A 21,751-nucleotide genomic window follows, 5' to 3' on the forward strand; every position below is an offset into this window, starting at 1 on the left:
GCTAATTATACTAACCGTATTCAAAGTAGGTTTTGCTTCTATTAGACACATTTATATTGGATTTAAAAGTAGAATTCTGGTTTTTTGTGGGAGATGAGAAGAACTGCTGTAGTATAATAAGTAAAGAAGCTCAGTGTCTTACATCTCTTCATTTTATATTTGGAATGTTTTTGGTGGAACAACAAACAGGAGTTTCCCTCCCCAAGTAAAATTATAGTGTTAGTCATAATGTGGAAAGTCGTAAGAAGCAGCATGACACCTGCAAATATGATGGGATATGCAACATAGAGGTGTAAGGTAGCCCTTCAGAAATAAAGTCCTTTGCTATTACTTCTCACAGTAAAAAAACTAGGGTTTTTCTTTTCTAAATGAAATGTTGTAATCAAACATTTGCAACACATCTAAGTTTCATGGCTGCAGTAAAAACTGACTGATAGAAATAAATCACCTATATAACCTTTTACTGATGATTAACAGGATTGGCATGACTCATTAAATACATAAATATCATTATTTTTATTAGAGGGAGGGGATTTTCATGAAAAAGATAAATAACATATTTCAGATGCTGATATGAAGCATGAAGAACTCTTTACTGTACCTGTGAGCAACACAGAAATGCTAGTACATATGGTAATTAGTTCTATAGAAAACTTTTAGTTTCAATGGAGAGCAGTGTATGTGCACTTGAGGCCACATAGTTGGGTAGCCTGCTGGTTTTCTACTCTTTTTCTCTGCTAGAGTAGGTGAAGTATTAAAAACCTTAATGGTATTTTTCCTTATTTCTTCCCAAAACAGACACTGACAGCTTTCTGCAGCTGACAGCTGTTATGAAGGCGGAAAACACATGCCAGTTACTCCATGCTGATGGACACCTATGCCTGTGTAGAGCCCTGTTGAAGTTAATGGGACTCAGGGGGAATAGAGATGTGCTCATGCAAAGTAATTTGCACAGTTTGTAAAATTCCCTCCCCATGGATGTTTTGTGCCCAGTGTGCTAGGCAATGACTATACATTAAAAGCTAAACCAAAGAACCCAATGCCCAGAAGCATATTAATGGGATAGATGCTAGATATCTTTCCCTAGTAAGTTAAATGACAAGTAACTCACTGTTGTCTTGATTAAAGGAGGGTGTGACTGAGTGCTGGGAGCTAGCACATATTGGGAATCCGGGGATGGGTGGGTGCAAGCCCGCCCACAGCTAAAGACTCCTCCTCCTGCCTAAGGGAAGGAGCTACCAGACTCAGACCCCAGTTAATCCCAGGGGACAACTAAAGATAAAACAGAAACAGGCATAAGAATCACAGGGTCATAAACAGGGAGTCAGAGAGGGACACCAAGCAGAGAACCTGAACAGCAACCACTACTCCTCAAAGGTGTCTAGGGAGCCACCGGACACGGCCCAGAGGAACTCTGCCCAGATACGTGATCTAAGGAAAGAGCAGAAATAGGGCCCACAGTTGCAGAGCACCTCCCCATCCTGCATCCTCCTCCTGGTACAGTGGATGGCCACCTTGACCAGCGCCTGAAGGAGGTTAATGAGGAGGTCTTGGGACTTTGTGGGACCATGGATAGTATGTGCATATATCACGAGGTGTGGGGAGAAGTGTGGCCAGAACCTAAGGAGAAGGCTCTGGAGGAGCCAGAAAAAAAAGGGCTGCCACTTGACGCACTTGACGTAAATGTGTTCCAGGATCTCCCTGACTCTGCAGAAGGGGCAAGTGTAAGGGACAGGAGTGAACCATGCCAGATACATGCCCATGCTTATGGCTCCCTGAAGGAGCTGCCAACTAATGTCCCTGGTGGGTTGTGGGACCAGCGTGGAATACAGACTGGCCCACTGGGGTTCCTTATCCTCCACAGCTGGTAAAAGGTCCTGCCACTTGGTGTCGGGGTGGGACACAAGAGTGAGGAAATGAAAGGTGTGGTGCATGAGTGCGTACATTTACAGCAGCCCAATGGAATTACTCCTGATAGTGCATTGTGTGAAGAAATGCTTCCTTTTCTTCTGGCAAACAGAGGCTAGGGACACCATTCCTGCCCATCCTGGCTAATAGCAATTGATGGAGCTATCCTCCATGAATTTATGTAGTTCTTTTTTGAACCCTGTTATGGTCTTGGCCTTCACAACGTCCTCTGGCAAGGAGTTCCCCAGGTTGACTGTGCAGTGTGTGAAGAAATACTTCCTTTTATTTGTTTTAAACCTGCTGCCTATTAATTTCATTTGGTGACCCCTAGTTCCTGTGTTATAAGTAGTAAACAACGTTTCCTTATCTACTTTCTCTATACCAGTCATGATTTTATAGACCTCAATCATATCTCCCCTTAGCCATCTCTTTTCCAAGATGAAAAGTCCCAGTTTTATTAATCTCTCCTCATACAGAAGCCGTTCCATACCTCTAATCATTTTTGTTGGCCTTTTCTGGACCTTTTCCAATTCTAATATATCTTTTGTGAGATGGGGCGACTGCATACGCACACAGTTTTCAAGATGTGGGCATACCATGGATTTATATAGAGGCAACATGATATTTCCTATTATATCCCTTTCTCAATTATTCCCAGCATTCTGTTTGCTTTTTTGGCTGCCGCTGCACATTGAGTGGATGTTTTCGGAGAACTATCCACAATGACTCCAAGATCTTTCTCTTGAGTGGTAACAGCTAATTTAGACCCCATCATGATATACGTATAGTTGGGATTATGCTTTCCAATGTGCATTACTTTGCATTTATGAACATTAAATTTCATCTGATTTCATCAGATTCTGGGTTGTTCACAGACACTTCCTTTTGATTAATTCCTGTTCATTATTCATGGATGTTAATATAAATCACATTTTTATTTCTGTCCCCTGGCTGGAAGAAAGAAAAGTGTGAAACAAGAAACTAGTTAATAGCAAGTAAGTAATTCACCTCCAGTGAGAAATTTTGGATGAATAATCTGTCATGGTTCAGGGTTAGCTGCACTTCTGACCCCTCTCAGTCTTTCCAAGTGTGCCTTTTAAAGTGTTAGGCCTCTTTCCTTCACCTTCCCTAGGAAGGAATCCCACAGTTATCCTCCTACTTTTTCAGAGTGGGGCCACAGCACCCTGGGTACCACCTTGATTACTCAGCAGGCCCAATGGGGTTGGCTACCAGCAAGACTTCCCTTTAGAAACTGTAACCAGTGGTGAATAGAGACTACAAAACAGCCTTTCCTAAACAAAATACCATTCTGTCTTAACAGTAGGAACAAAGCATAACCAGAAAGAATGGTTCTTACCACAATCAGAGGTCTACACTCATATCTATCTGACCTAAAGTTTAGGTAGGCTAGCTTAAGCCAGACACCCCGCATCCAGGAACTGGAGTTCCCAGAACTCTTTGTCTCTCTCACATGTTCTCCAGGGGCTGCCTTTTTACCAATCCAAACGTTTTTGTTTCATCATCCTGCCTGGAGCCCCACCTGCATCTGGTGTCCTAAACCAGTTAGTAGAACTCAGTATGGACTGAAATGAAACTTCACAGAAAATAAACCTGCATCATCTCTTTAAATACCAATAAATGGACTATCTGAAGCTTTTCTCCCCTTTCCTGCTTTTCCTTGATGATAGTTCCTGCTAGAATTAATCCATTGTCATAATATATTAAACACAGTAACAATCAAACCTGTGGACATAATATCCATACAATATTATAGACACTTCCCAGGTTCTTCCCATACATAACCATTCAGTCAGGAGATGGTGAGCATTTGCAGTAATAAACCAGGAATTGTCCAGATACCCGTACTGATCAGCAGTATGAACCCACAAATCATAGCAATCCAAGGCCCTAATCCAAAACCCATTGAAGTTAATGAAAATGTTTGCTTGGTGGTCTTTATATTTCGGAAAGTATTCACATCTCTATATTCATTTATTATTTGATCAGCTCTGCTTTCTGAAGTGTGGCTGGTCCTTGGCCACTGCTGTGGTGGATAAGCGTAACAGAAGATTCTTCCCGTTGCGCCTGTTCTCTGTTGTAATTTCCAGATAAGAAGTTATTCCAATACTATCTGCCTTCCAGCAAGGTAAGCCATTAACTTGTGAAAAACAATTTGTTTTTGTGCCTTGTTGAAATGGTCCTGATTTCCCTAGCTTCATTCCAAGCTGAAGACATGATATGTAAGGAATTATTTGTGTGTCTTTGAGAAACTAGCCTCTGTGGAACATAGCAACATGATATTGTTGAAGCAATTTGTTCTTATTTGGTAAAACTTTAAACCAACAGGGGATTGTTTATAATATCTGGCGATTGTTATTATGGATGTAAATATTGTATGTCAAGCGGCATTTTGTTAATCTGTTTTTTAAAATGTTACCATAGACACTGAAACTGTATTGTGGCTTTACCAGTCATTGTTTCATTCTGCAGAAGGGCACCACATCATCAATACTGGCTGAAGGCATTCTACCTGCAGATGACAAAGGTAGCCATAATGCCTTCTGGATTCCCAAATGGGATTCTAAGCAGGAGCAGAAACTGCTACATCCTTTAAATGTGTACAGCATCTGTTCCTCTAGCATTGGCTCCAGACATCAGACTAGTGCAGATTCCAGAAGTAAGGTGGAGTCATGGCCATGGATTCACTGTCATGCTCCATTTGGAGTGCCCAGTGCTGCTATCAGTTTTATGACTCCCTTGCATCTTGCTCTCAGTGAGTGTTGAGTACTAGGAAATCCTGCTCAGGTGCATAATAGAAGAGGAGAGAGGGCTGCCTTTGTGATCTTCTCTATGCATATCTACACATGGGCAGCCAGAGAAGCACCTGGGCTGGAGACCCAGGGTTGATATCCTGGTCCCAGTGAAGTCAATGGCAAAACTATCCTTCAGTTCAATGAGGCTAGGGATCACCCCAGAAATCCAACAGCTGAGCCGCTGTTGGTTCATTTCACTTGCTTGTTTCATACTTTTTGCTTCATTGAACAATAATGTAACACATTCTGGGGTGGAAGGTGAATTACCACAAAGTGCCAACTCCTCTCATAAAGCGAGGAAAGTCAGAGGTTCTGTTCAAGTGTATAATAAAAAGCTGTGAAAACTGGTCACAATTTTCAGAAATGCTCCTGGAAGCAATATGCAAAATGCCTTCGATAGTCCATCCATGCTTTTCAAGCCAACCTGGGCATAGGTAGAAGGGACAGGACAGAGAGTTTAAATTTGAAATAGTCTCTGACTGTTAACCTCAAGCAGTTCTCCAAGCTCCGCTCTATATTTTTACCAGGGAATATATTGGGTAGCCTAGTGAAATGCAGATGGTATGTTAATCCTTAAACATTGATTTCAGTATTGCAACCTAACAAATGGGTGTGCTAAATATTGTTGCAGTTTATTTGATTCCAGTGTAAGAGAAGTTAATAGCTGGTCATTTAAGTACATGGAAGGGCTTTTATGTTTCCTGTTACTGATATCTGGTAACACAAAATATCAAGTATTAACTCTTCTTTTGCATCTGTCTGGCTAAATTCCTCCTTCATTTTCAGTTGGATATGTTACATTTAAAATAATAATACTATACATAAAAAAAACCAATCACTGTGTATTGTTACTATTAATTATTGCAGTAAGGTTCCAACTGAAATGAAGATGAATTTTAGTAGTATATGGAGTAAAAAACCATGCTTTTAAAATATATTTGAAAACCTAATTATTAATTTTATAGGTAACTATAAAGAATAAAAAAATTTCCATTTGAAGTTGTTTCACTTTATGAAATTATGTATTTAAATAGCATAGGCCAGCATATTTCATGTACTTTTTTTTCTCTTGTCAGTGTTTAGCAGCTTAGTATTTGTGTACTAATCAAAAAACAGAGATAGTGAAATTGCACTAATTCCCTCAGTAGCATATGGTGTACAGCTAGTGAAAGGTTCTTCTATTCCTTTCCCAAAGAATATCCATTCTGAAGATTTATCCACTACCACCAACTCATTTTCTTATTTTGTTCACAGCAAGTAGAACGCTGCTGGTTACTATCATTGCTATGTTCAACATAATTAGCAGCAATGGAACTCAAATCACAAGCTCTCTAAAGAAGCAGCAGAAGTTATATAATATATTATCTCCCATCTGACTGTCAGATCTGACCTTTTTTTGTCCCCCAGGTTGGAAGGACACTAGACACTCCAAACAGTTTTAGTGCTATAAAGGGATTTTCAAACAGTTTAGATGCAAAATTGCTTGCATTTGGTGCTTAATTTCTACTTTGGACCACTGTTTCACATGCAGGTGTTAACTACTTTTATGCATACAATTACCTGGCATTAACATGTTATGGTAAGTGCATATGTAAGTTATATATGTAAAACCCATACCTTTTGCATATGCAATTGCATAACCTGTGAGTAAGACAATATTGCCCTACAAGCCATAATGCATAATCTACATTTGAATTAATCTATTACCTTTGCAGCTAATTTAAGGCCAGATTCTCAGCTTGGGTCAGCTAGTAGAGCTCCATGTAAATTAGTAAAGCTACGCCAATTTGCACCAGCTGGGGTTTAGTTGCTTTGTGGGAGCCCAAACTGGTACTGGAGGAACCTACAGTCACACTGGGTATTTCTCTAATTCAAGCACCTTCCAAACTGTGAGTATCACCATGCCGAAAATGATTATTTTTAAGAATCATCTACTGAAAGTAGTACTGCTGGAAGGACATTCTAGAGATAGCAGTAGAATGTTATGTCCAGAAGCAACAGCTTCTTCAGTGAGGGGAAAGCTGGCAGTCCTCTATTGTTAATACCCTAGTGGGAAATCTAGATATGTGGTGATAGGCAGTGAATTTCTGAAGTTGGGGCCAGTCATGTGAAAAAAAAATGGAAGATAATCCCTAATTAATTTGTATCAATGCCATTTATTAATTTTCTAGTACGGTACATACTGACACAGATGCAGTAAACTGTGAATGGGATCTGTGTTATAAATGACAGTAAATGGTTTTTATAAGTTCCCAGTTTTCTTTATGGAGAGAAAATGGAATGCTAAAGAGAACTGTTTAGTCATTGAGCTTTAAGTGATCTTCTCTTGATTTTTCTTTATATTTTAAACGAAAAAATATATTTGTTTAGATGCCCAAAGGAAACACAGTAGGCAAAATTTCAGAAATAAATAACTCAAGTTTTGGTAAAAATTCTATTATATAGCTTATTGCCCAAAGAATGGTAGAGCCTGCTGGAGAACATTATGATTTATGTTTCTACTCAGTGTTTGTGTTTAGAACCAAACTGACTTTTTTAGTAATTTGTTGAGACTAACATGATCTCCATTTGGTGGTTTAATTAGTTCCCCTTAATTCTGTTTAATAATGCTGTTCTACACAAAACATTTGCCTGGCTTCTTCCCCCTGTCCCCGACCCTGCAACGTTTCTCATCAGTGTCCTTAATTGCCTAATGACATCACTAGTTCTTGCTGTTGTAGACTTTCACACTTTCCTGTATGCAGCATGGCTCATAAAGCCTAATGAGAATAAGTTCATTAAATTAATCCCAATAATTAACAAACTTGCTGCCTGCTTCTCAGATGTCTCATTTGTGACACAATCTTGGCAACCAGTTTTAACTGTGGAAGCAGGGTTTGCATCCAAAAAGCCTCTTTAAGAGAAGAGGAAGATTCATCTTCATTAGAATTTCATCAAATTTATAATTCATTGCTGATATCTATTAATAGAGAGACACTTCTGCAGTAAAAAAAGTTGACCAAAGAGGACAGAGTTCATGAAAGCAATTTTTCTTTCCACATAACTGTCTGTAAAACATATCTGGGGTTCAGAAAGCCTGCAGAGCCAACTCCTTTTAAGCTTGAAGGCATGATGTATACACACTTCATTGAGGAGCACATAATGGACTTGGGGCCCAATTCTGTAAGAAGTCCTGTTCAGGGAGGAATTGCCAGATTTTCTAAATGCACTGTACATTCTGAAAATCCAGTCATAAAAGTTGAATTGGTCTTGTGTTATGGTCCTTGGAGCTCGGAAACTTAATATTTTAATACCTGATACCAATCTACAAAAGAAGTTGGAAGATTTCTGAAAAGAAGGGATAAAAGGAGAATTGTAATACTAGCTCTCCCTACTTCCCAGCTGTTAGATCCATTGGGCAATACTCTGAACTTGCATGCGTTATTTTTCCACCAGTATAGTTCCATTGACTTCAATGGAATTATTATGTATGTCAGTGTAACAGAGTGCAGAATCAGGGCCCTTTTGTTTTTATTATTGTTGAGGAAGTACTATCTCTTCAACTATACTTCTTAGGAAGAATTGATCTTTTTTTTCAAAACAAAACCTTACTTCGTCTCCCTTCCCTGCATCCCCAAGAGTGCAATTGAAAAATTAAGCTCAAATTTCTGAAATGGTCAAATATTTCCACTCTGTTTTTAATTGGAACTGTAACCAAGAAGGGTCACCCTGCCATGAGAGAGTCTGTTATGGTATTTCTCCTTTTTCTGTAATGATTGCCAGAACTCAGATTGCCTGTTCTTATAAAATTGCCAACCCAGTTTTGCAGATTTGGGAGGTTTGGTAAATTCTGATATGCTTTGGTTAAGCATCCAAACTTCCCACTGCTTATCTGAACTCAATCCAAAATCAGAGCCTTTACAATTATTCCTATCACTGTTACTAAGGACAACAGCAGAGAGCATGGCTGATACCGCATTCTTATTATTTACAGGCTCTCCTACTAATTATAATGTATGTGCTTATGTAACCCACACACCTCCTGGGTGTGGTGCTCTGTCCCCCGTTAGTGGCACTGAGACCACTTAGAGATTGAGTCTGCTACAGCCTTCGCTAAGAGGCATGTGGCTTTTAGCTCATGCAGTAGAGGCTCATACATTTAGCTCCAGAGATCCCAGGTTTGATCCTGCCCATTGTTACACTTAGATTCCAGTAGCACTCAGAGGTTACAGTTAGGACTGGGGCCCCATTTTACTAGGTATTGTACAAACATTTGAAAACAATCTCTACCTTGAAGAGCAGGATTCAAACAAATATTCATCTACATGAAAAGTGGCACTTTTAAAGGAACTACTACTAGATGAATGGCAAGTAAACCCATTGGACCCTTAAGTCAATTAACAATGATTGACTTTGTAGGTATTTTGGTAGATCTGGATCTCATAGATCAGTTTAGAAAGGTGTTCTATGCAGTAGGGACAGCATGATAGAAGACACAGAGCTGCTGGTCTGAGAAGCTGGCAAAGGCAGAAGGTGATGAAACAGGAGATTGGAGTTAGTGAGTAGGGAGGGGCAGAGTTGTAAAGGGCCTCTGAGGTGATAACAAGTAACTTGAACTTGATATGGTGACACAGGGAGTTCTTTGAGGGATTCAAATAGTATGTGCTGATGCAATGGGAATAGTTTGTATGAGCAGGTGGACCTTATAAATAAATATATTGTAAGCTGATCCCTTAAGTAACTTTTTCTATATTAAGATACAGATTTCAGAAGAAAAGCTGTTTGATAGCCCAGTTCCAAACTAGGAAGTTTACTGTAATTGCTTTGTTTGCAAAAAAGGATAAGAAAGTGTGTGTTTTCCAGAATGTCAGAAGAGAAAGTTGTGGTGATTACTTTTATCATCAGTCAGAATTCATTTTTATTTTGCTGATGGATGAGTGTTTGACTGACTGGCTTTGAGGTGCTTGCAGTTTTTCTGTTTTATATGGATTTCATAGAAAAATTTCTATAAACTGATAACATCTTTTAAAGATGTTTGCAGTAGAGGCTCATACATTTAGCTTCAGATGTCCCAGAGTCCTCAAAAGTGGCCTGGTATCTATATTTTTGAAAATTTGGGGGGATTCCAGAACAGCTGTCTGTGCTATGTGAAATATTGAATTATTTTCTTTAAATTGCTGACTTAAGTGGGGCTTTTCCAAGACGATACTTGCGATTGGTGACCTATTTCAAACTTGATTGGGCTGAGTTTAGTAGCTCAGACGTAGGCCTTATACCTGCTTTATCCAACGACCTTCAAGGAAGGTTGCGAAAATAAAATTAATACATTAATAAGAATCAAGGGTAAGGCAGAGAAGCTTCATCTTTCAGGTTCATGAGCCATCTGAGGAAAGACTGATATTACAGAATCTTCAAGCTTCTCTTTTAGAGAGGAAATCATAACATCAACAAACAGGATGCTCCAGTCCTGAGCAGTATCCCCTGAACTGGGAAGAGTACCAGACTCTCATTCTAGACTTGAATGATTTTGGTGAAATTCTTCATTTGAGATTTATGACTAAATGGACAGTCTCCTTCTTAGATTCTTTCCTAGAATTTAAGGAGTGATTATATTTTTGGTACTAATTTGATGATATAATTCCAGTATTGAAACTAACTTGTTTCATTTTTTTTTAAAAAATATCTTAATTTGATTCTGCTATGGTAGTGTTTTATTTTAGCATTATTAGCTCTGGTGATATATTGTCTTGATTTTATTTTAGCTTGTTTTAATAAAATTTATAAAATAGAAACTGATACTGAGTTACATTTCTGTCAATAAGCAATGTGGGTGTCTGAATCTTTGAAGGCTTAGGGTGGGTTACCATCCAGTCAACCTGAAAGCTTTACCTGTTTTCACTAAGTCAAAAGTTTTATCAATGTGGTCAGAGGAACAGATGAGGAAGATGGTCATTGCAGCTGTATATATGGACCTCAGGATGAGAGACTAGAAGAGTGTTTCACTGTCTAAACAGAAGATTTCAGGGCTGAGAAGTGTTAAGGTAGTTAAAAAGGCAAGATTTGGACACAAATCTGGATATGTGGCAAAAGTGACGAAGTTAAAAACAACCCCCAAGTTACAGGCCTGACCGATGAGGAGAATGGTGTTATCAGTAAAGACAGAGAATGAGGGGGAGTTTAAGAGAAAAGATCAGGAGTTCAGTTTTGACCATGTTACCATAAGTTGGTGAGATACCCATGACATGGCAGAGATACAGACTGAGTTGGGGCGGACAGTAGGATACAGTTCAGAAATACTGTAAAAAGGTTCCACTCTGAGTTACAAGTGTAAAGATGGTAGTTGAAGGCCCAAAGAGACAGAGTGTAAAAAAAGATGAAGAGGGACCAAGGAGCCACCAAATCAGTTGCTGAAGTAGCAGTCATTGCAGCAAGAGGATGGCATCACCAACAAAAGCCAATAAATCCATGGTGTTTCAATGATTGTTTTATCTTCAGTTAATCTATCCATTTTCAGTACTCATGGCTCCTGTTACCATAGTATCTGAGCCTCACAGTCTGTAACACATTTAGTCTCGCAATACTCCTATGAAGTTGGGCAGTGCTTTTATCCCCATTTTACAGATGAGGAACTGAGGCACAGAGAGGTTAAGGGACCTGCCAAGGTCACAAAGGAAGTACGGTAAAGCAGGGAAACAAATCTGATGTCCCAAGTCCCAACTTAGTATCCTAGCCACTGTACTATCCTTCCTCTTTTTTAAAAATGGAAGTGAATGAAACAGGGTAATCAAATGCACCCGGCAAAAAATGAAATAGTAGTTTGTTGAAAAATATTTGACAATTGTTTCCACTGTTCATTCTGTAGCAATGCACATTGCACATGAATGGCCACAAAGATCAGTACTATTATACACTGACATTATGTCTACAGCACTAGCTATGTCATTTTTCCAACTTTGAGACTGTATCAGCATCATAAGTTCAAAAATCATCAGATCAAAGGCACACTAGTCAGTCTTACAGACGGTCAGTTTCTGAAACGGAAAAAAAAAATGAGGGAAGAAATTGCTGCTATGTGAGTGCAGTGGCTAAGAACAAAAAGCTATTGATGAGACACACAAGCAGTAGTTAATCAGACAGAGCTCTGAACAAAAAGTCTGGATTTTAACATCCTTGAACTTTGCGGAGTTCGAAATCTGGATTTAAAAAAAAGTCTTTGAGTTTCTTGAGCTCGCTCTGCATCTGTAGAAAACATAAAACTGAGGTTATTTGGAGGGAGGACTCAGTGGACAAGAGGACAAAGTACTTGTAGGAGAGACTATTGGGAAAGCTAAGCCTTTTTTAATTAAGGGAAGATTTACTGCCAACTTGGATGGTGATTGCATTATAAATAGATGTGGGTAAACAGGTTAGACTAAACCATTGACTGTCACAAACACCAACCCAAACAGAACTTTTTTTAAGCTTTGTAAAAGTTTGGTGAATTTGTTTTTGCTAGGTTCATTATTGCACAGCTCTGTACTTCAGGAGAGACTTCAACTTGAAGTACCAAAACTAAACTTCTGAATCTTCTGAGGGTAGCCCATGACAACTACTAATCAAAAGATATTATAAATTATCTGCACTTCTTATAAAAGCCAAATGAGAAGGCATCCGACAAGACAGTGGCAATTACAATGTTTCTGAAAATATATTGTTTACAACCTGCTTGAGTGAGTTTGAGCCTAACTACCGAGAAAAGGAATTAAAAGAGATAGTGGTACTTCTAGGAAGAAACAACAAGGAGTCCAGTGGCACCTCAAAGACTAACAGATTTATTTGGGCATAAGCTTTCGTGGGTAAAAAACCCACTTCTTCAAATGCATGGAGTGAAAATTACAGTTACAGGCGTAAATGTACTGACACATGAAGAGAAGGGAGTTACCTCACTGGTTCAACACTGGTTCTCCACGAAAATCTGTTAGTCTTTGAGGTGCCACCGGACTCCTTGTTGTTTTTGTGGATAGAGACTAACACGGCTACCCCCTGATACTAGGAAGAAACAGGTAGCTAGCATATGGATCAGTACACTGGGGATTTGGATGATTTATATTAGATATCTCTGTGATTAAACAGTGTTCTTAAAAAAATACCATGTTTTCAAATTTTATTTCTAGAAGATGCTGCTTCCATGAATCCATAATATAGCAGATATATAAGTAGGGTACTTTGGATGCATCCACAGTTAAATAGCAGAAGTGGATATTTGAATATCACAGAAGCTTGAGATGGAAGAGGCAAATTTCATCATCCAGTGTAGGTCCCTATTGCATTTTTTAGCATTTTGTCCAGCCTAGGAAAGAAAATCTGGCAATAAAGTAGTTAAATAATAAAGTAAAGATGTTACTAGTACTCCATGACAAGAAGCAAGTACTGCAGAGTAACAGAGACCGGATGATGCGTCTCAAAGCCAGCGGAGCACAGTGGGTATAGGAGGGGGTCGGGGAAAGCTAAAATATGGAAGAGTGGTGACCCATTAATAGCGGAGTGGTGGTAGAAGGAGGCATTATGGATGTGTGAGCCCTTTTGTGGCTAATTTGCTGTCTCTCTCCCCTCCCCTTATGCTTAGGGAACACAAGGAGCCACAAAAGGGCTGCACTATGTAGCTAGCTGTTTCCTTTCCTGCAACACTTCTGTGAACCTTTTCCCTTTTCCTCCCTGTTCCTCACAATGTACCCTTCCTGAGGCAGGTGTTACTTAGACTTATATAAACAAGCTTTGTAATAGTATGTGGTCCTGTAATTAAAGGCTGTATTAGTGCTACACGCAAAGGAGCACAGCCAAGTTTTGCACCTGCTTACGTTGTCCACTATTATATATTTTTAGTTAAGGATCAGATTCTGCTATCCTTTCTCCCTTTGAATAATACCCCACTCTGTAAATAGTACCCCACTCCTCCCTCCCTCATGGCTGGAGCTGGAGCTGGGGCCAGGTCCAAGGCCCTTGATCCAAGATTGGGGCCGGGGCCCCTCCTGCCCTCTCTAGGCATGGCCTGGGCCAGGGCTGAGCTGAAGTCACTGCTTGGTGCTCCCGTCCCACAGCTTCAGCTGGGGCTATCCACCTCCCGCTCTCCCACCATGGCTGTGCCAGGGTCTGGAGCCAGGGCTGTGTCCTCCAGGGGTGGAGGGGCTGGAGTGGTCAGTCCCCACAATGGGGCTACAGCTGTCATTCTTTTCCCTCCCTTCCTCACCCCCCTGGTTATTTTTAGTAAAAGTCTCAGACAGGTCATAGCTCATGTGACTTTTACTAAAAATAACTGTGATAAAATCTTCACTTTGTGGATAACTCAAGCTTTGCAGCTTGGGGATCCCTTGCCTATGCTTAGAAATGTTGTCCTCTCCAGATTCCAAGCAGCATAGTAATATGGATCCTTCTGGTCAGGGATTTTTATTACCTTCCTCAGAGTTCAAACTGTGATGGGATGATGGTTTGTGCACATCCCCTCTTCAAGGATGTGGGGGAAGCAATCAAAAAAGTCTTTGGTGCACTGATTTGTTCCACAATTGTCTGTTGGCCTTTTATTGTTGTGCAGGAGATGACACCTCTTGTGGTAAATTAGTATTTCACACTTGGTAATGCTTCACTCCTGATTGGGGGAGGTTTCTAGTTTCATAGCAAATACTTTTATACTTACACAGAAAACACTTAAACATTAGTTTATAACATGGGATACAGATATTATAAGTGAGATTAATGCATGCAGCAACCCAAAAGCATTTCCTAAAGTCCAAACACTAAACACATCTCTCTAAATCTAATATCTATTTTAACAACACTAACTCGCAGGTGAGCCACATTGGTTTCCAGCTCTGCATTTGTCAGTGTACAGTAAGGCCTCGGGGCCTTGGCACCTTGTCTGCCAGCATGACAATTGCAATTTAAGGGGCTTCTAGAATGCTACATGTGTGGCAGAGAGGTATATTTAAGATAAAAATAAATTAGATTTTCACAGGTGAAAGTTTAAGAATGCATAACAATTTTGCATTTAAAAGTATTAAGTTTATTTTAGTAATTCCATCTGTTTTGAAAGCTAAAATCCTTTTCCTTAGTATCACAGTGAATCATTATATTACTAAAACCAGACAGTTAATGTCAATATAATATGTGCATAAAGGTTTACTAGAATTCTGTATTAGCAGTATTACCCTAGTGCCTAGGAGCTGCAATCAAGAACCAGGACTCCATTGTGCTAGGTGCTGAACAAACACAAAATAAAAAAGTCACTGCCCCAAAGAGCTTCCAATCTAAATATGAAACAAGAGATCCATATAGACCCACAGGGGGAGCACCAGGAAACTATAAGACAATACTGGTCAGCATGACAGGCTGTGGTCTCAGAATACGAGCATCCTAACCATTGTCAAGTTTTTGTAAACAGAGGAGAGTTTGAAGGAGGATCATGGGGAGCTCCTCCCAAGTGGGAGGAGCCACATGGGAGAAAGCATGAAAGTGCTTCTTTGAAAATGTAACAAGTAGGTGATGGAGGCTGGCATTATGAGCTGATCGAAGGCAGATGTGTAGACATAGCGATAATGAATGAGAGTTGATACGTAGGGGGGTGGTAGGCCGTGAAGGGCCTTGAAAGTGAAACCTAGCTACTTGTGTTTGATGCAGTAGAAAGTGGGGGAACTAGTGGAGGATTTCAAAGAGAGGGATGATATGATCAAAGCAATGGGTTAGGAAAATGGAAATTAAGATCTTTCCTTTTGACGACCAATAAAGACTAATAAGACAGTATTACATTATAAAGTGCCACTGTTCTTTCAATAAATTGCCCAGAAAAATCAAAGTATATTTCTCCCACTGACTCTTTCCAATACTAATAGATAAAACCACTTAGCTGTTCAGACCTTCCAAGTGATCTATAGGTATACGAAATATACGGGGGAACCACAGTATAAATTGTTCAGTAGGGATTTCTTAGTGTTGAACAAATTATTAAAATGGAACATTTTTCTGTTGTCCTATGCTGCAGTTACTTAGTCAAAGGAACAGCACATTTCATATTTTAAAGAGAAAAAACACTATTGATTTAAAATTGCAGATATACTTTATCCTTCATCTGAAATAAACATACATGTAATAAGCCTCAAATAACACTGTCCTAAATCTGTACAGTTGCTACATTTTCTAGAGACTGCAGAACAGTGCTAAGACATCATTCAATGGCTGTGAGTTGTTTTATGAATGTTCACTAGAGTATATCTTTGGGTAAGATCAGTCATTAACAACACAGATGAAACAGATCTGAAAACACCTATTTAATTCACAATCTATTATGTCCGATTGTGCAACTAAACTATCACACACACACTAAAAAGTGTGTGTTCTTGATAGGGTGGCAAATATCCCAGTTTCTCATCCCTAGAGTCATAGTGATGCCCATGGGTACGCTCAAAAATAACTAAAGGCACATAGTACAATTTGTGCAAGTGTCTAAGGCCCAGATTCTCAAAGGTACATAACTCCCATTGAGGATCTGGGCCTAAATCCCTTTTTCAGAACTTAGGAGTCTAAGTCCCACTGATTTTTTTTCAATGGAATTAGTTTTCTAAATGCATAAATGACTCTTGAAAATGGTATTTAAGTGCTTTTGAAAAATTTACCTAGCATCTTTCATTGTGTGTATGGTGGGTACTAGTAAACTGGCATCATTTCCTAATGATACCAGCATGGCTGGAAGGAAGGAAAGAGTGGCTACACATTCAGAGGGCAATCTGCATTGCCTACAATATTTTGGAATATTAGGATGGAGTTATGAAATACTCACCTGAGTACCCTAATATAATAGATATTGCTGACCTCATCTATGAGATTCCTTTTCCTGTACTGGGCAAGTCTGCTGTTTGAGACAGCACTGGTTTTGGAAGTAGTTTTCCTCTGTGTTGAGCCCTTGTGCCTTTTGAACATTTCACTTCTGACCAGACTTCTTACTTCCCAAGAAGTGCCCTGACACCCTCTACAGTAGCGAAAATCCTCCCACTCAAACCTTCTGCCAAACCATGATCCCTTCTTTGTGCTACGTGGGTTTTGGAAGTCTATATGGAGACCTACATGCCTTTGACACAGGATGCTACCCCGAGACTATGGGTTTGTCTTGTACTCTGGAGTCCTACAGTACATCCAAACCAGAAAACTATTGTTCGCAGCAATTCACTCTCTTCCCTGATTCCTTGAAGGAAGGAAGGAAGCTTTTAGGTACAGCTAGAACATCTCCGACCCTTCATATAGGCTTTATTATCTCCAGTGGACACTCACTAGTGTTTGAAAATGCACTAATATTAAATATTATTTCATGACTCACAGGATTTGTCTACACGGCAATCTAATGTGCTCTGGAGTCACAACCTGACTTGCTGCACACTAACTTATCTTGTAGACAAGTCCTCAGCTCTTGAACAACCCCCCCTTTCCTCCCACCTGGTTGGCAATCCAAGTTGGTGGACCTTAAGACCGTTTTGTGTTCTTGCCAATAGCATGGGATATATGTTGAGAAGAGTCTAATTGTTGAATTACTCTCATGTTTTTGCATTTCTCAAGAAAAACGGATGGAAAACAAAGAACAAATGGATATGAAGAGAGAATGACAAGAGCCTAGGTTTCTCCTGATTTGAAATATGTTGTTTGGGCTTTTTTATGCTGCTTTACAGTTGAAGGATGATCTGTGTTCTTAATCTTTCATCCCTTTTGAATGTTAGAACACAATCACCATTTTAAGCAGTCATAAATGGGCCATTTAAAAATAGACAAACCTTTCATCTCATACTTGGAAAAAGAGAACAGTGCAATACAAGCTAGTCAATTTGCAAGAGTTGCAAATGGATCCACCTGCCAAAACAAATTTGATCACAAAATGAAGGCAATCCAAGGAGACAACAAAAACATAAGAAAGGAAAAGTGAGAAACTGTCAAGTAAGCCCATCTTGTTTTTGTTTGGTTGGTTGGTTGGCTTTAAGTTCCTGACCTGGTGATGCTAGGAAGAAAAAAAGTTAATGGAGAAATCTCCATGGGTCACAATCCCATTCCCATTGACTTCAGTGGAACTTTTTCCATTGAGTTTGATGGGCATTGGGCTCATGATGAAGGGGAAAAAGAAATCATAGAAGTGCTGTGTTCTCTCTTCACTCTTAGTAAATATTGGCAGCTTCTATAGTTCTTGTGGGTTTCCTATTCAGGAAATGGTTGGGAGTTCACACACTTTTCCAAACCAGCCTAAGGGGCCTAGTTCAGAAGGGTTTGGGATCTCTTGAATACCTTGCTGTAGCTCGGGATATGGGATTAAGAATAATTTCACTTGTGACTATCTTGAAATGTCAATGCCCATTTGATATACTGACTTTTGCCTTACTACCTTAATATGGTGGCATTTATGTTTTTTCCCCTGTCCCTCATGATGTCTCTGTGATGCTTTGATGATTTTCAAACAAAATACAAACTACCAAAATGTACTTAGAAGCTCTTTTTAAAGAAAATATATATACTGGTCTTAATCTGTGACATATTAACATATGCAAAGAAGCTATTTCATGCCAGTGTTATATCATAAGCAAGGCCAAACTAAATGAATAAAAAAAGATAGGCATCATGAACAGGTATTGGGTTAATGTCTGCTTTTTTGACTCTGCCAGTGTTTGCTTTCAGAAAGATAAATGCTTCACTGCAATGTTCAATGTCCTTTCCCTGAGACTGCATTGTTTATGGGAAAACATGGAGTAGTTCTAGTGTTTTCCTCATTGCAAGCAAATTTATGGATGATAAATAATGATTCCCTGAATTCACTATATCACACTGCAGTATCTTCTGTAAAAAGCTTCATAAAGTTAGCAGGTTTTTAGGTGCATTTGGGAAATTACAAGTTTTATAGCATCAACAAGTATGAAAAAGTGCTTATGTGGGTTTTTTGTAGAACATCAGTCCAAAATTAGCTTCCCTATACTTTAAAACGTTAGTAGTTTGGAGTTTATCACTGATAGGTTTTTATTTTAAAAAAATGCTTCAGAAGGTAATAGCCATAACAATCTCTTTATTAAGGAGTTTTAAAAAATATGTACTATATACATTATGTCCCATCACTCTAGGCCAGGGATCGGCAACCTTTGGCATGCGGCCCATCAGGGAAATCCACTGGCGGGCTGGGACGGTTTGTTTACCTACAGCGTCCAAAGGTTTGGCCGATCACAACTCCCACTGGCTGCAGTTCACCGTTCCAGGCCAATGGGGGCTGCGGGAAGCAGTGTGGGCTGAGGGATGTGCTGGCCGCTGCTTCCCGCAGCCCCCATTGGCCTGGAACAGCAAACCGTGGCCTGTGGGAGGTGCGACTGGCCGAACCTGTAGATGCTGCAGGTAAACAAACTGTCCCGGCCCGCCAGTGGATTTCCTGACAGGTCGAGTGCCAAAGGTTGCCGATCCCTGCTCTAGGCACTTATATAGTGCATTATTTTCAAAGCACTGCACTAATCTTAACTAATACTGTAAGTAAAAGTTAAACTCGTTCTAGAGCTACATGAATATTAAAATGCCATTCACCTAGAGACCCCCATAATGCATCATGTGCATCATGTACAGTACCTCTCTGAGAACAGGTCTACACTATGGGGGAAAGTCGATCTAAGCTACTCAATTTGAGTTATGTTAGTAGCGGAACTCAAGTCGACATAGCTTAGATCTACTTACCGCGGAGTCCACACTGCACTATGTCGATGGGAGCTGCTCTCCCGTCAACTCCCTTTACTCCTCTCATTCCAGTGGAGGGGAGACAAACAGACTCCAGGATGATGATGCAATGCAAAGAAATTGTTCCTGGATCTGTGGCATATGTCACAGTACACTATTGGTTGGAATGGTCTCTAGTAGGTGTAGAGCTGGTGTAGCCAGTGTCACAGATCCTAAGAGCTCTCCCTGCTGCCTATCTGCTAGGACTGCTGTAAGGGCAATCTGAGCCTCAGTGCACTGGATCTCCTGCGGTGCACTAACCATCTAGAGTCTCAGCAGGCTGCAGCATTGGTTCCTCCCTTGTAGGGTTGCCAGTTTTGGATGTATTCCTGGATGTTTTATCACATGATATAATCTTTCATTAAAGATTATTTTTTAATTCCTGGAGACTCCAGAACAATCCTGGAGGGTTGGCAACCCTACTCCCTTGGCCTCTCTGGCACATTTCCTGGGCACTGACTCTGTTTCCCCTTCTTCCAAATAGGGCTCCTCAGCCCACCTGTCCTAGGCCTTAAGAACAGCGCTGACCCTGAGATTTCCCATTACTTAAATACACTCCCTCTCCCAGAACTCCATCACAAAAGTTTGACACTGTTGGTTTCAGAGTAACTCTCTCGGGTGGGCAACAGTTGTGAAGTGGTCAAAACATGCACACTTTGCACAGACTAATGTTTTTATATTTAATCATGCAAAGCGAGGAGAGTACAGATCATAAAAAACAACGAATACTAAACACATGTCCCGGCCTCAGTATCCTCACAACTCCAGGGCATTCATTTCCTAGATTCCAAGGCCAGAAGGGACCTTTGGGCTAGGATCAAAGTCCCATGGGTTGTCCAGTGTTCTTGGGGACATCTGGGTTCAAGGAAGTAGGCAGGGCCCCACTGCATCATGAGGCTTCTACTTGCTGGGCGAACCTAACCCAGCTTCTGTGACCTTGCTCATGCTTTTGCTTCCTGTCTGGTCCTGGTACTGTGGGTTACCTTATTTAAACTCCTCCTGGTCACCTGGTGACCTTTGTTCTCTCCTCCTGTTATCTCCTCTGCTCTTCCTCCAGAGGAATCAGCTAAACTGGTTCTTTTCCCTAAAGTTGCACCTGCTTTTTTGCATAACGTTTGTGAGGTTTAAGTACCATAATTAACTTTACATATTTCCCCTTTTATCTGTCTGGGGTGTGCATGCTACAGGCCCTGTCATGAATGTGATATCTAAATACATATAGGCACTCATTATACAATAGTTTTTCATAATACAATTGCACAATATTAATCAGAATTCAAAAGTTATACATCCATAGCTCAGTTATCACAGCCAGTTCCTACATCCCTCCCTCCATCAGCCCAGCTCAGAAAGTATGTCAGCAATAGAAAGGAACTTTTTTTTTCCTGTAGGGAGAGGAGTAGCTAGAATGCTATCTCCAGCTGACCTATGATCCCTTAGGGGCCAAAGACACTATGGTGTTTTCGTCCATCCTCCCCGTGGAAGGAAAAGGCCTGGGTAAAGACCGTTGAATCGTGGAAGTCAACGAATGGCTACACAGGTGGTGTCAGAGAGAAGGCTTTGAATTCTTTGACCACGGGATGGTGTTCCAAGAAGGAGGAGTGCTAGGCAGAGACGGACTCCACCTAACGAAGAGAGGGAAGAGCATCTTCGCAAGCAGGCTGGCTAACCTAGTGAGGAGGGCTTTAAACTAGGTTCACCGGAGGAAGGAGACCAAAGCCCTGAGATAAGTGGGGAAGTGGGATACCGGGAGGAAACACGAGCAGGAGCGTGCAAGAGGGGAGGGCTCCTGCCTCGTGCTGAGAAAGAGGGACGATCAGCGAATTATCTCAAGAGCCTATACAAAAATGCAAGAAGCCTGGGAAACAAGCAGGGAGAACTGGAAGACCTGGCACAGTCAAGGAATTATGATGTGATTGGAATAACAGAGACTTGATGGGATAACTCACATGACTGGAGTACTGTCATGGATGGATATAAACTGTTCAGGAAGGACAGGCAGGCCAGAAAAGGTGGGGGAGTTGCACTATATGTAAGGGACCAGTATGACTGCTCATAGCTCAAGTATGAAACTGGAGAAAAACCTGAGAGTCTCTGGATTAAGTTTAGAAGTGTGAGCAACAAGGGTGATGTCGTGGTGGGAGTCTACTATAGACCACCAGACCAGGGGGATGAGGTGGACGAGGCTTTCTTCCGGCAACTCACGGAAGTTACTAGATCACAGGCCCTGGTTCTCATGAAAGACTTCAATCACACTGATATCTGCTGGTAGAGCAATACAGCGGTGCACAGACAATCCAGGA

The 21,751-nt window shown here is 40.5% G+C and overlaps 1 long non-coding RNA gene across 2 annotated transcripts in view; it reads left to right on the forward strand.

Moving 5' to 3' along the window:
* Positions 1–6,467: 6,467 nt before the first annotated feature.
* LOC122462601 overlaps positions 6,468–21,751 on the forward strand; it is an 84,861-nt gene continuing 69,577 nt past the window's right edge. The window contains exon 1 of one of the 2 annotated variants that reach the window (XR_006285279.1): positions 6,468–6,610. This is a non-coding gene — a long non-coding RNA (uncharacterized LOC122462601). The remainder of the gene's footprint in view (positions 6,611–21,751) is intronic. The other variant, XR_006285280.1, reaches the window with a different exon arrangement.

Source organism: Chelonia mydas, chromosome 12, assembly GCF_015237465.2.
Source record: "Chelonia mydas isolate rCheMyd1 chromosome 12, rCheMyd1.pri.v2, whole genome shotgun sequence".
NCBI lineage: Eukaryota > Metazoa > Chordata > Testudines > Cheloniidae > Chelonia > Chelonia mydas.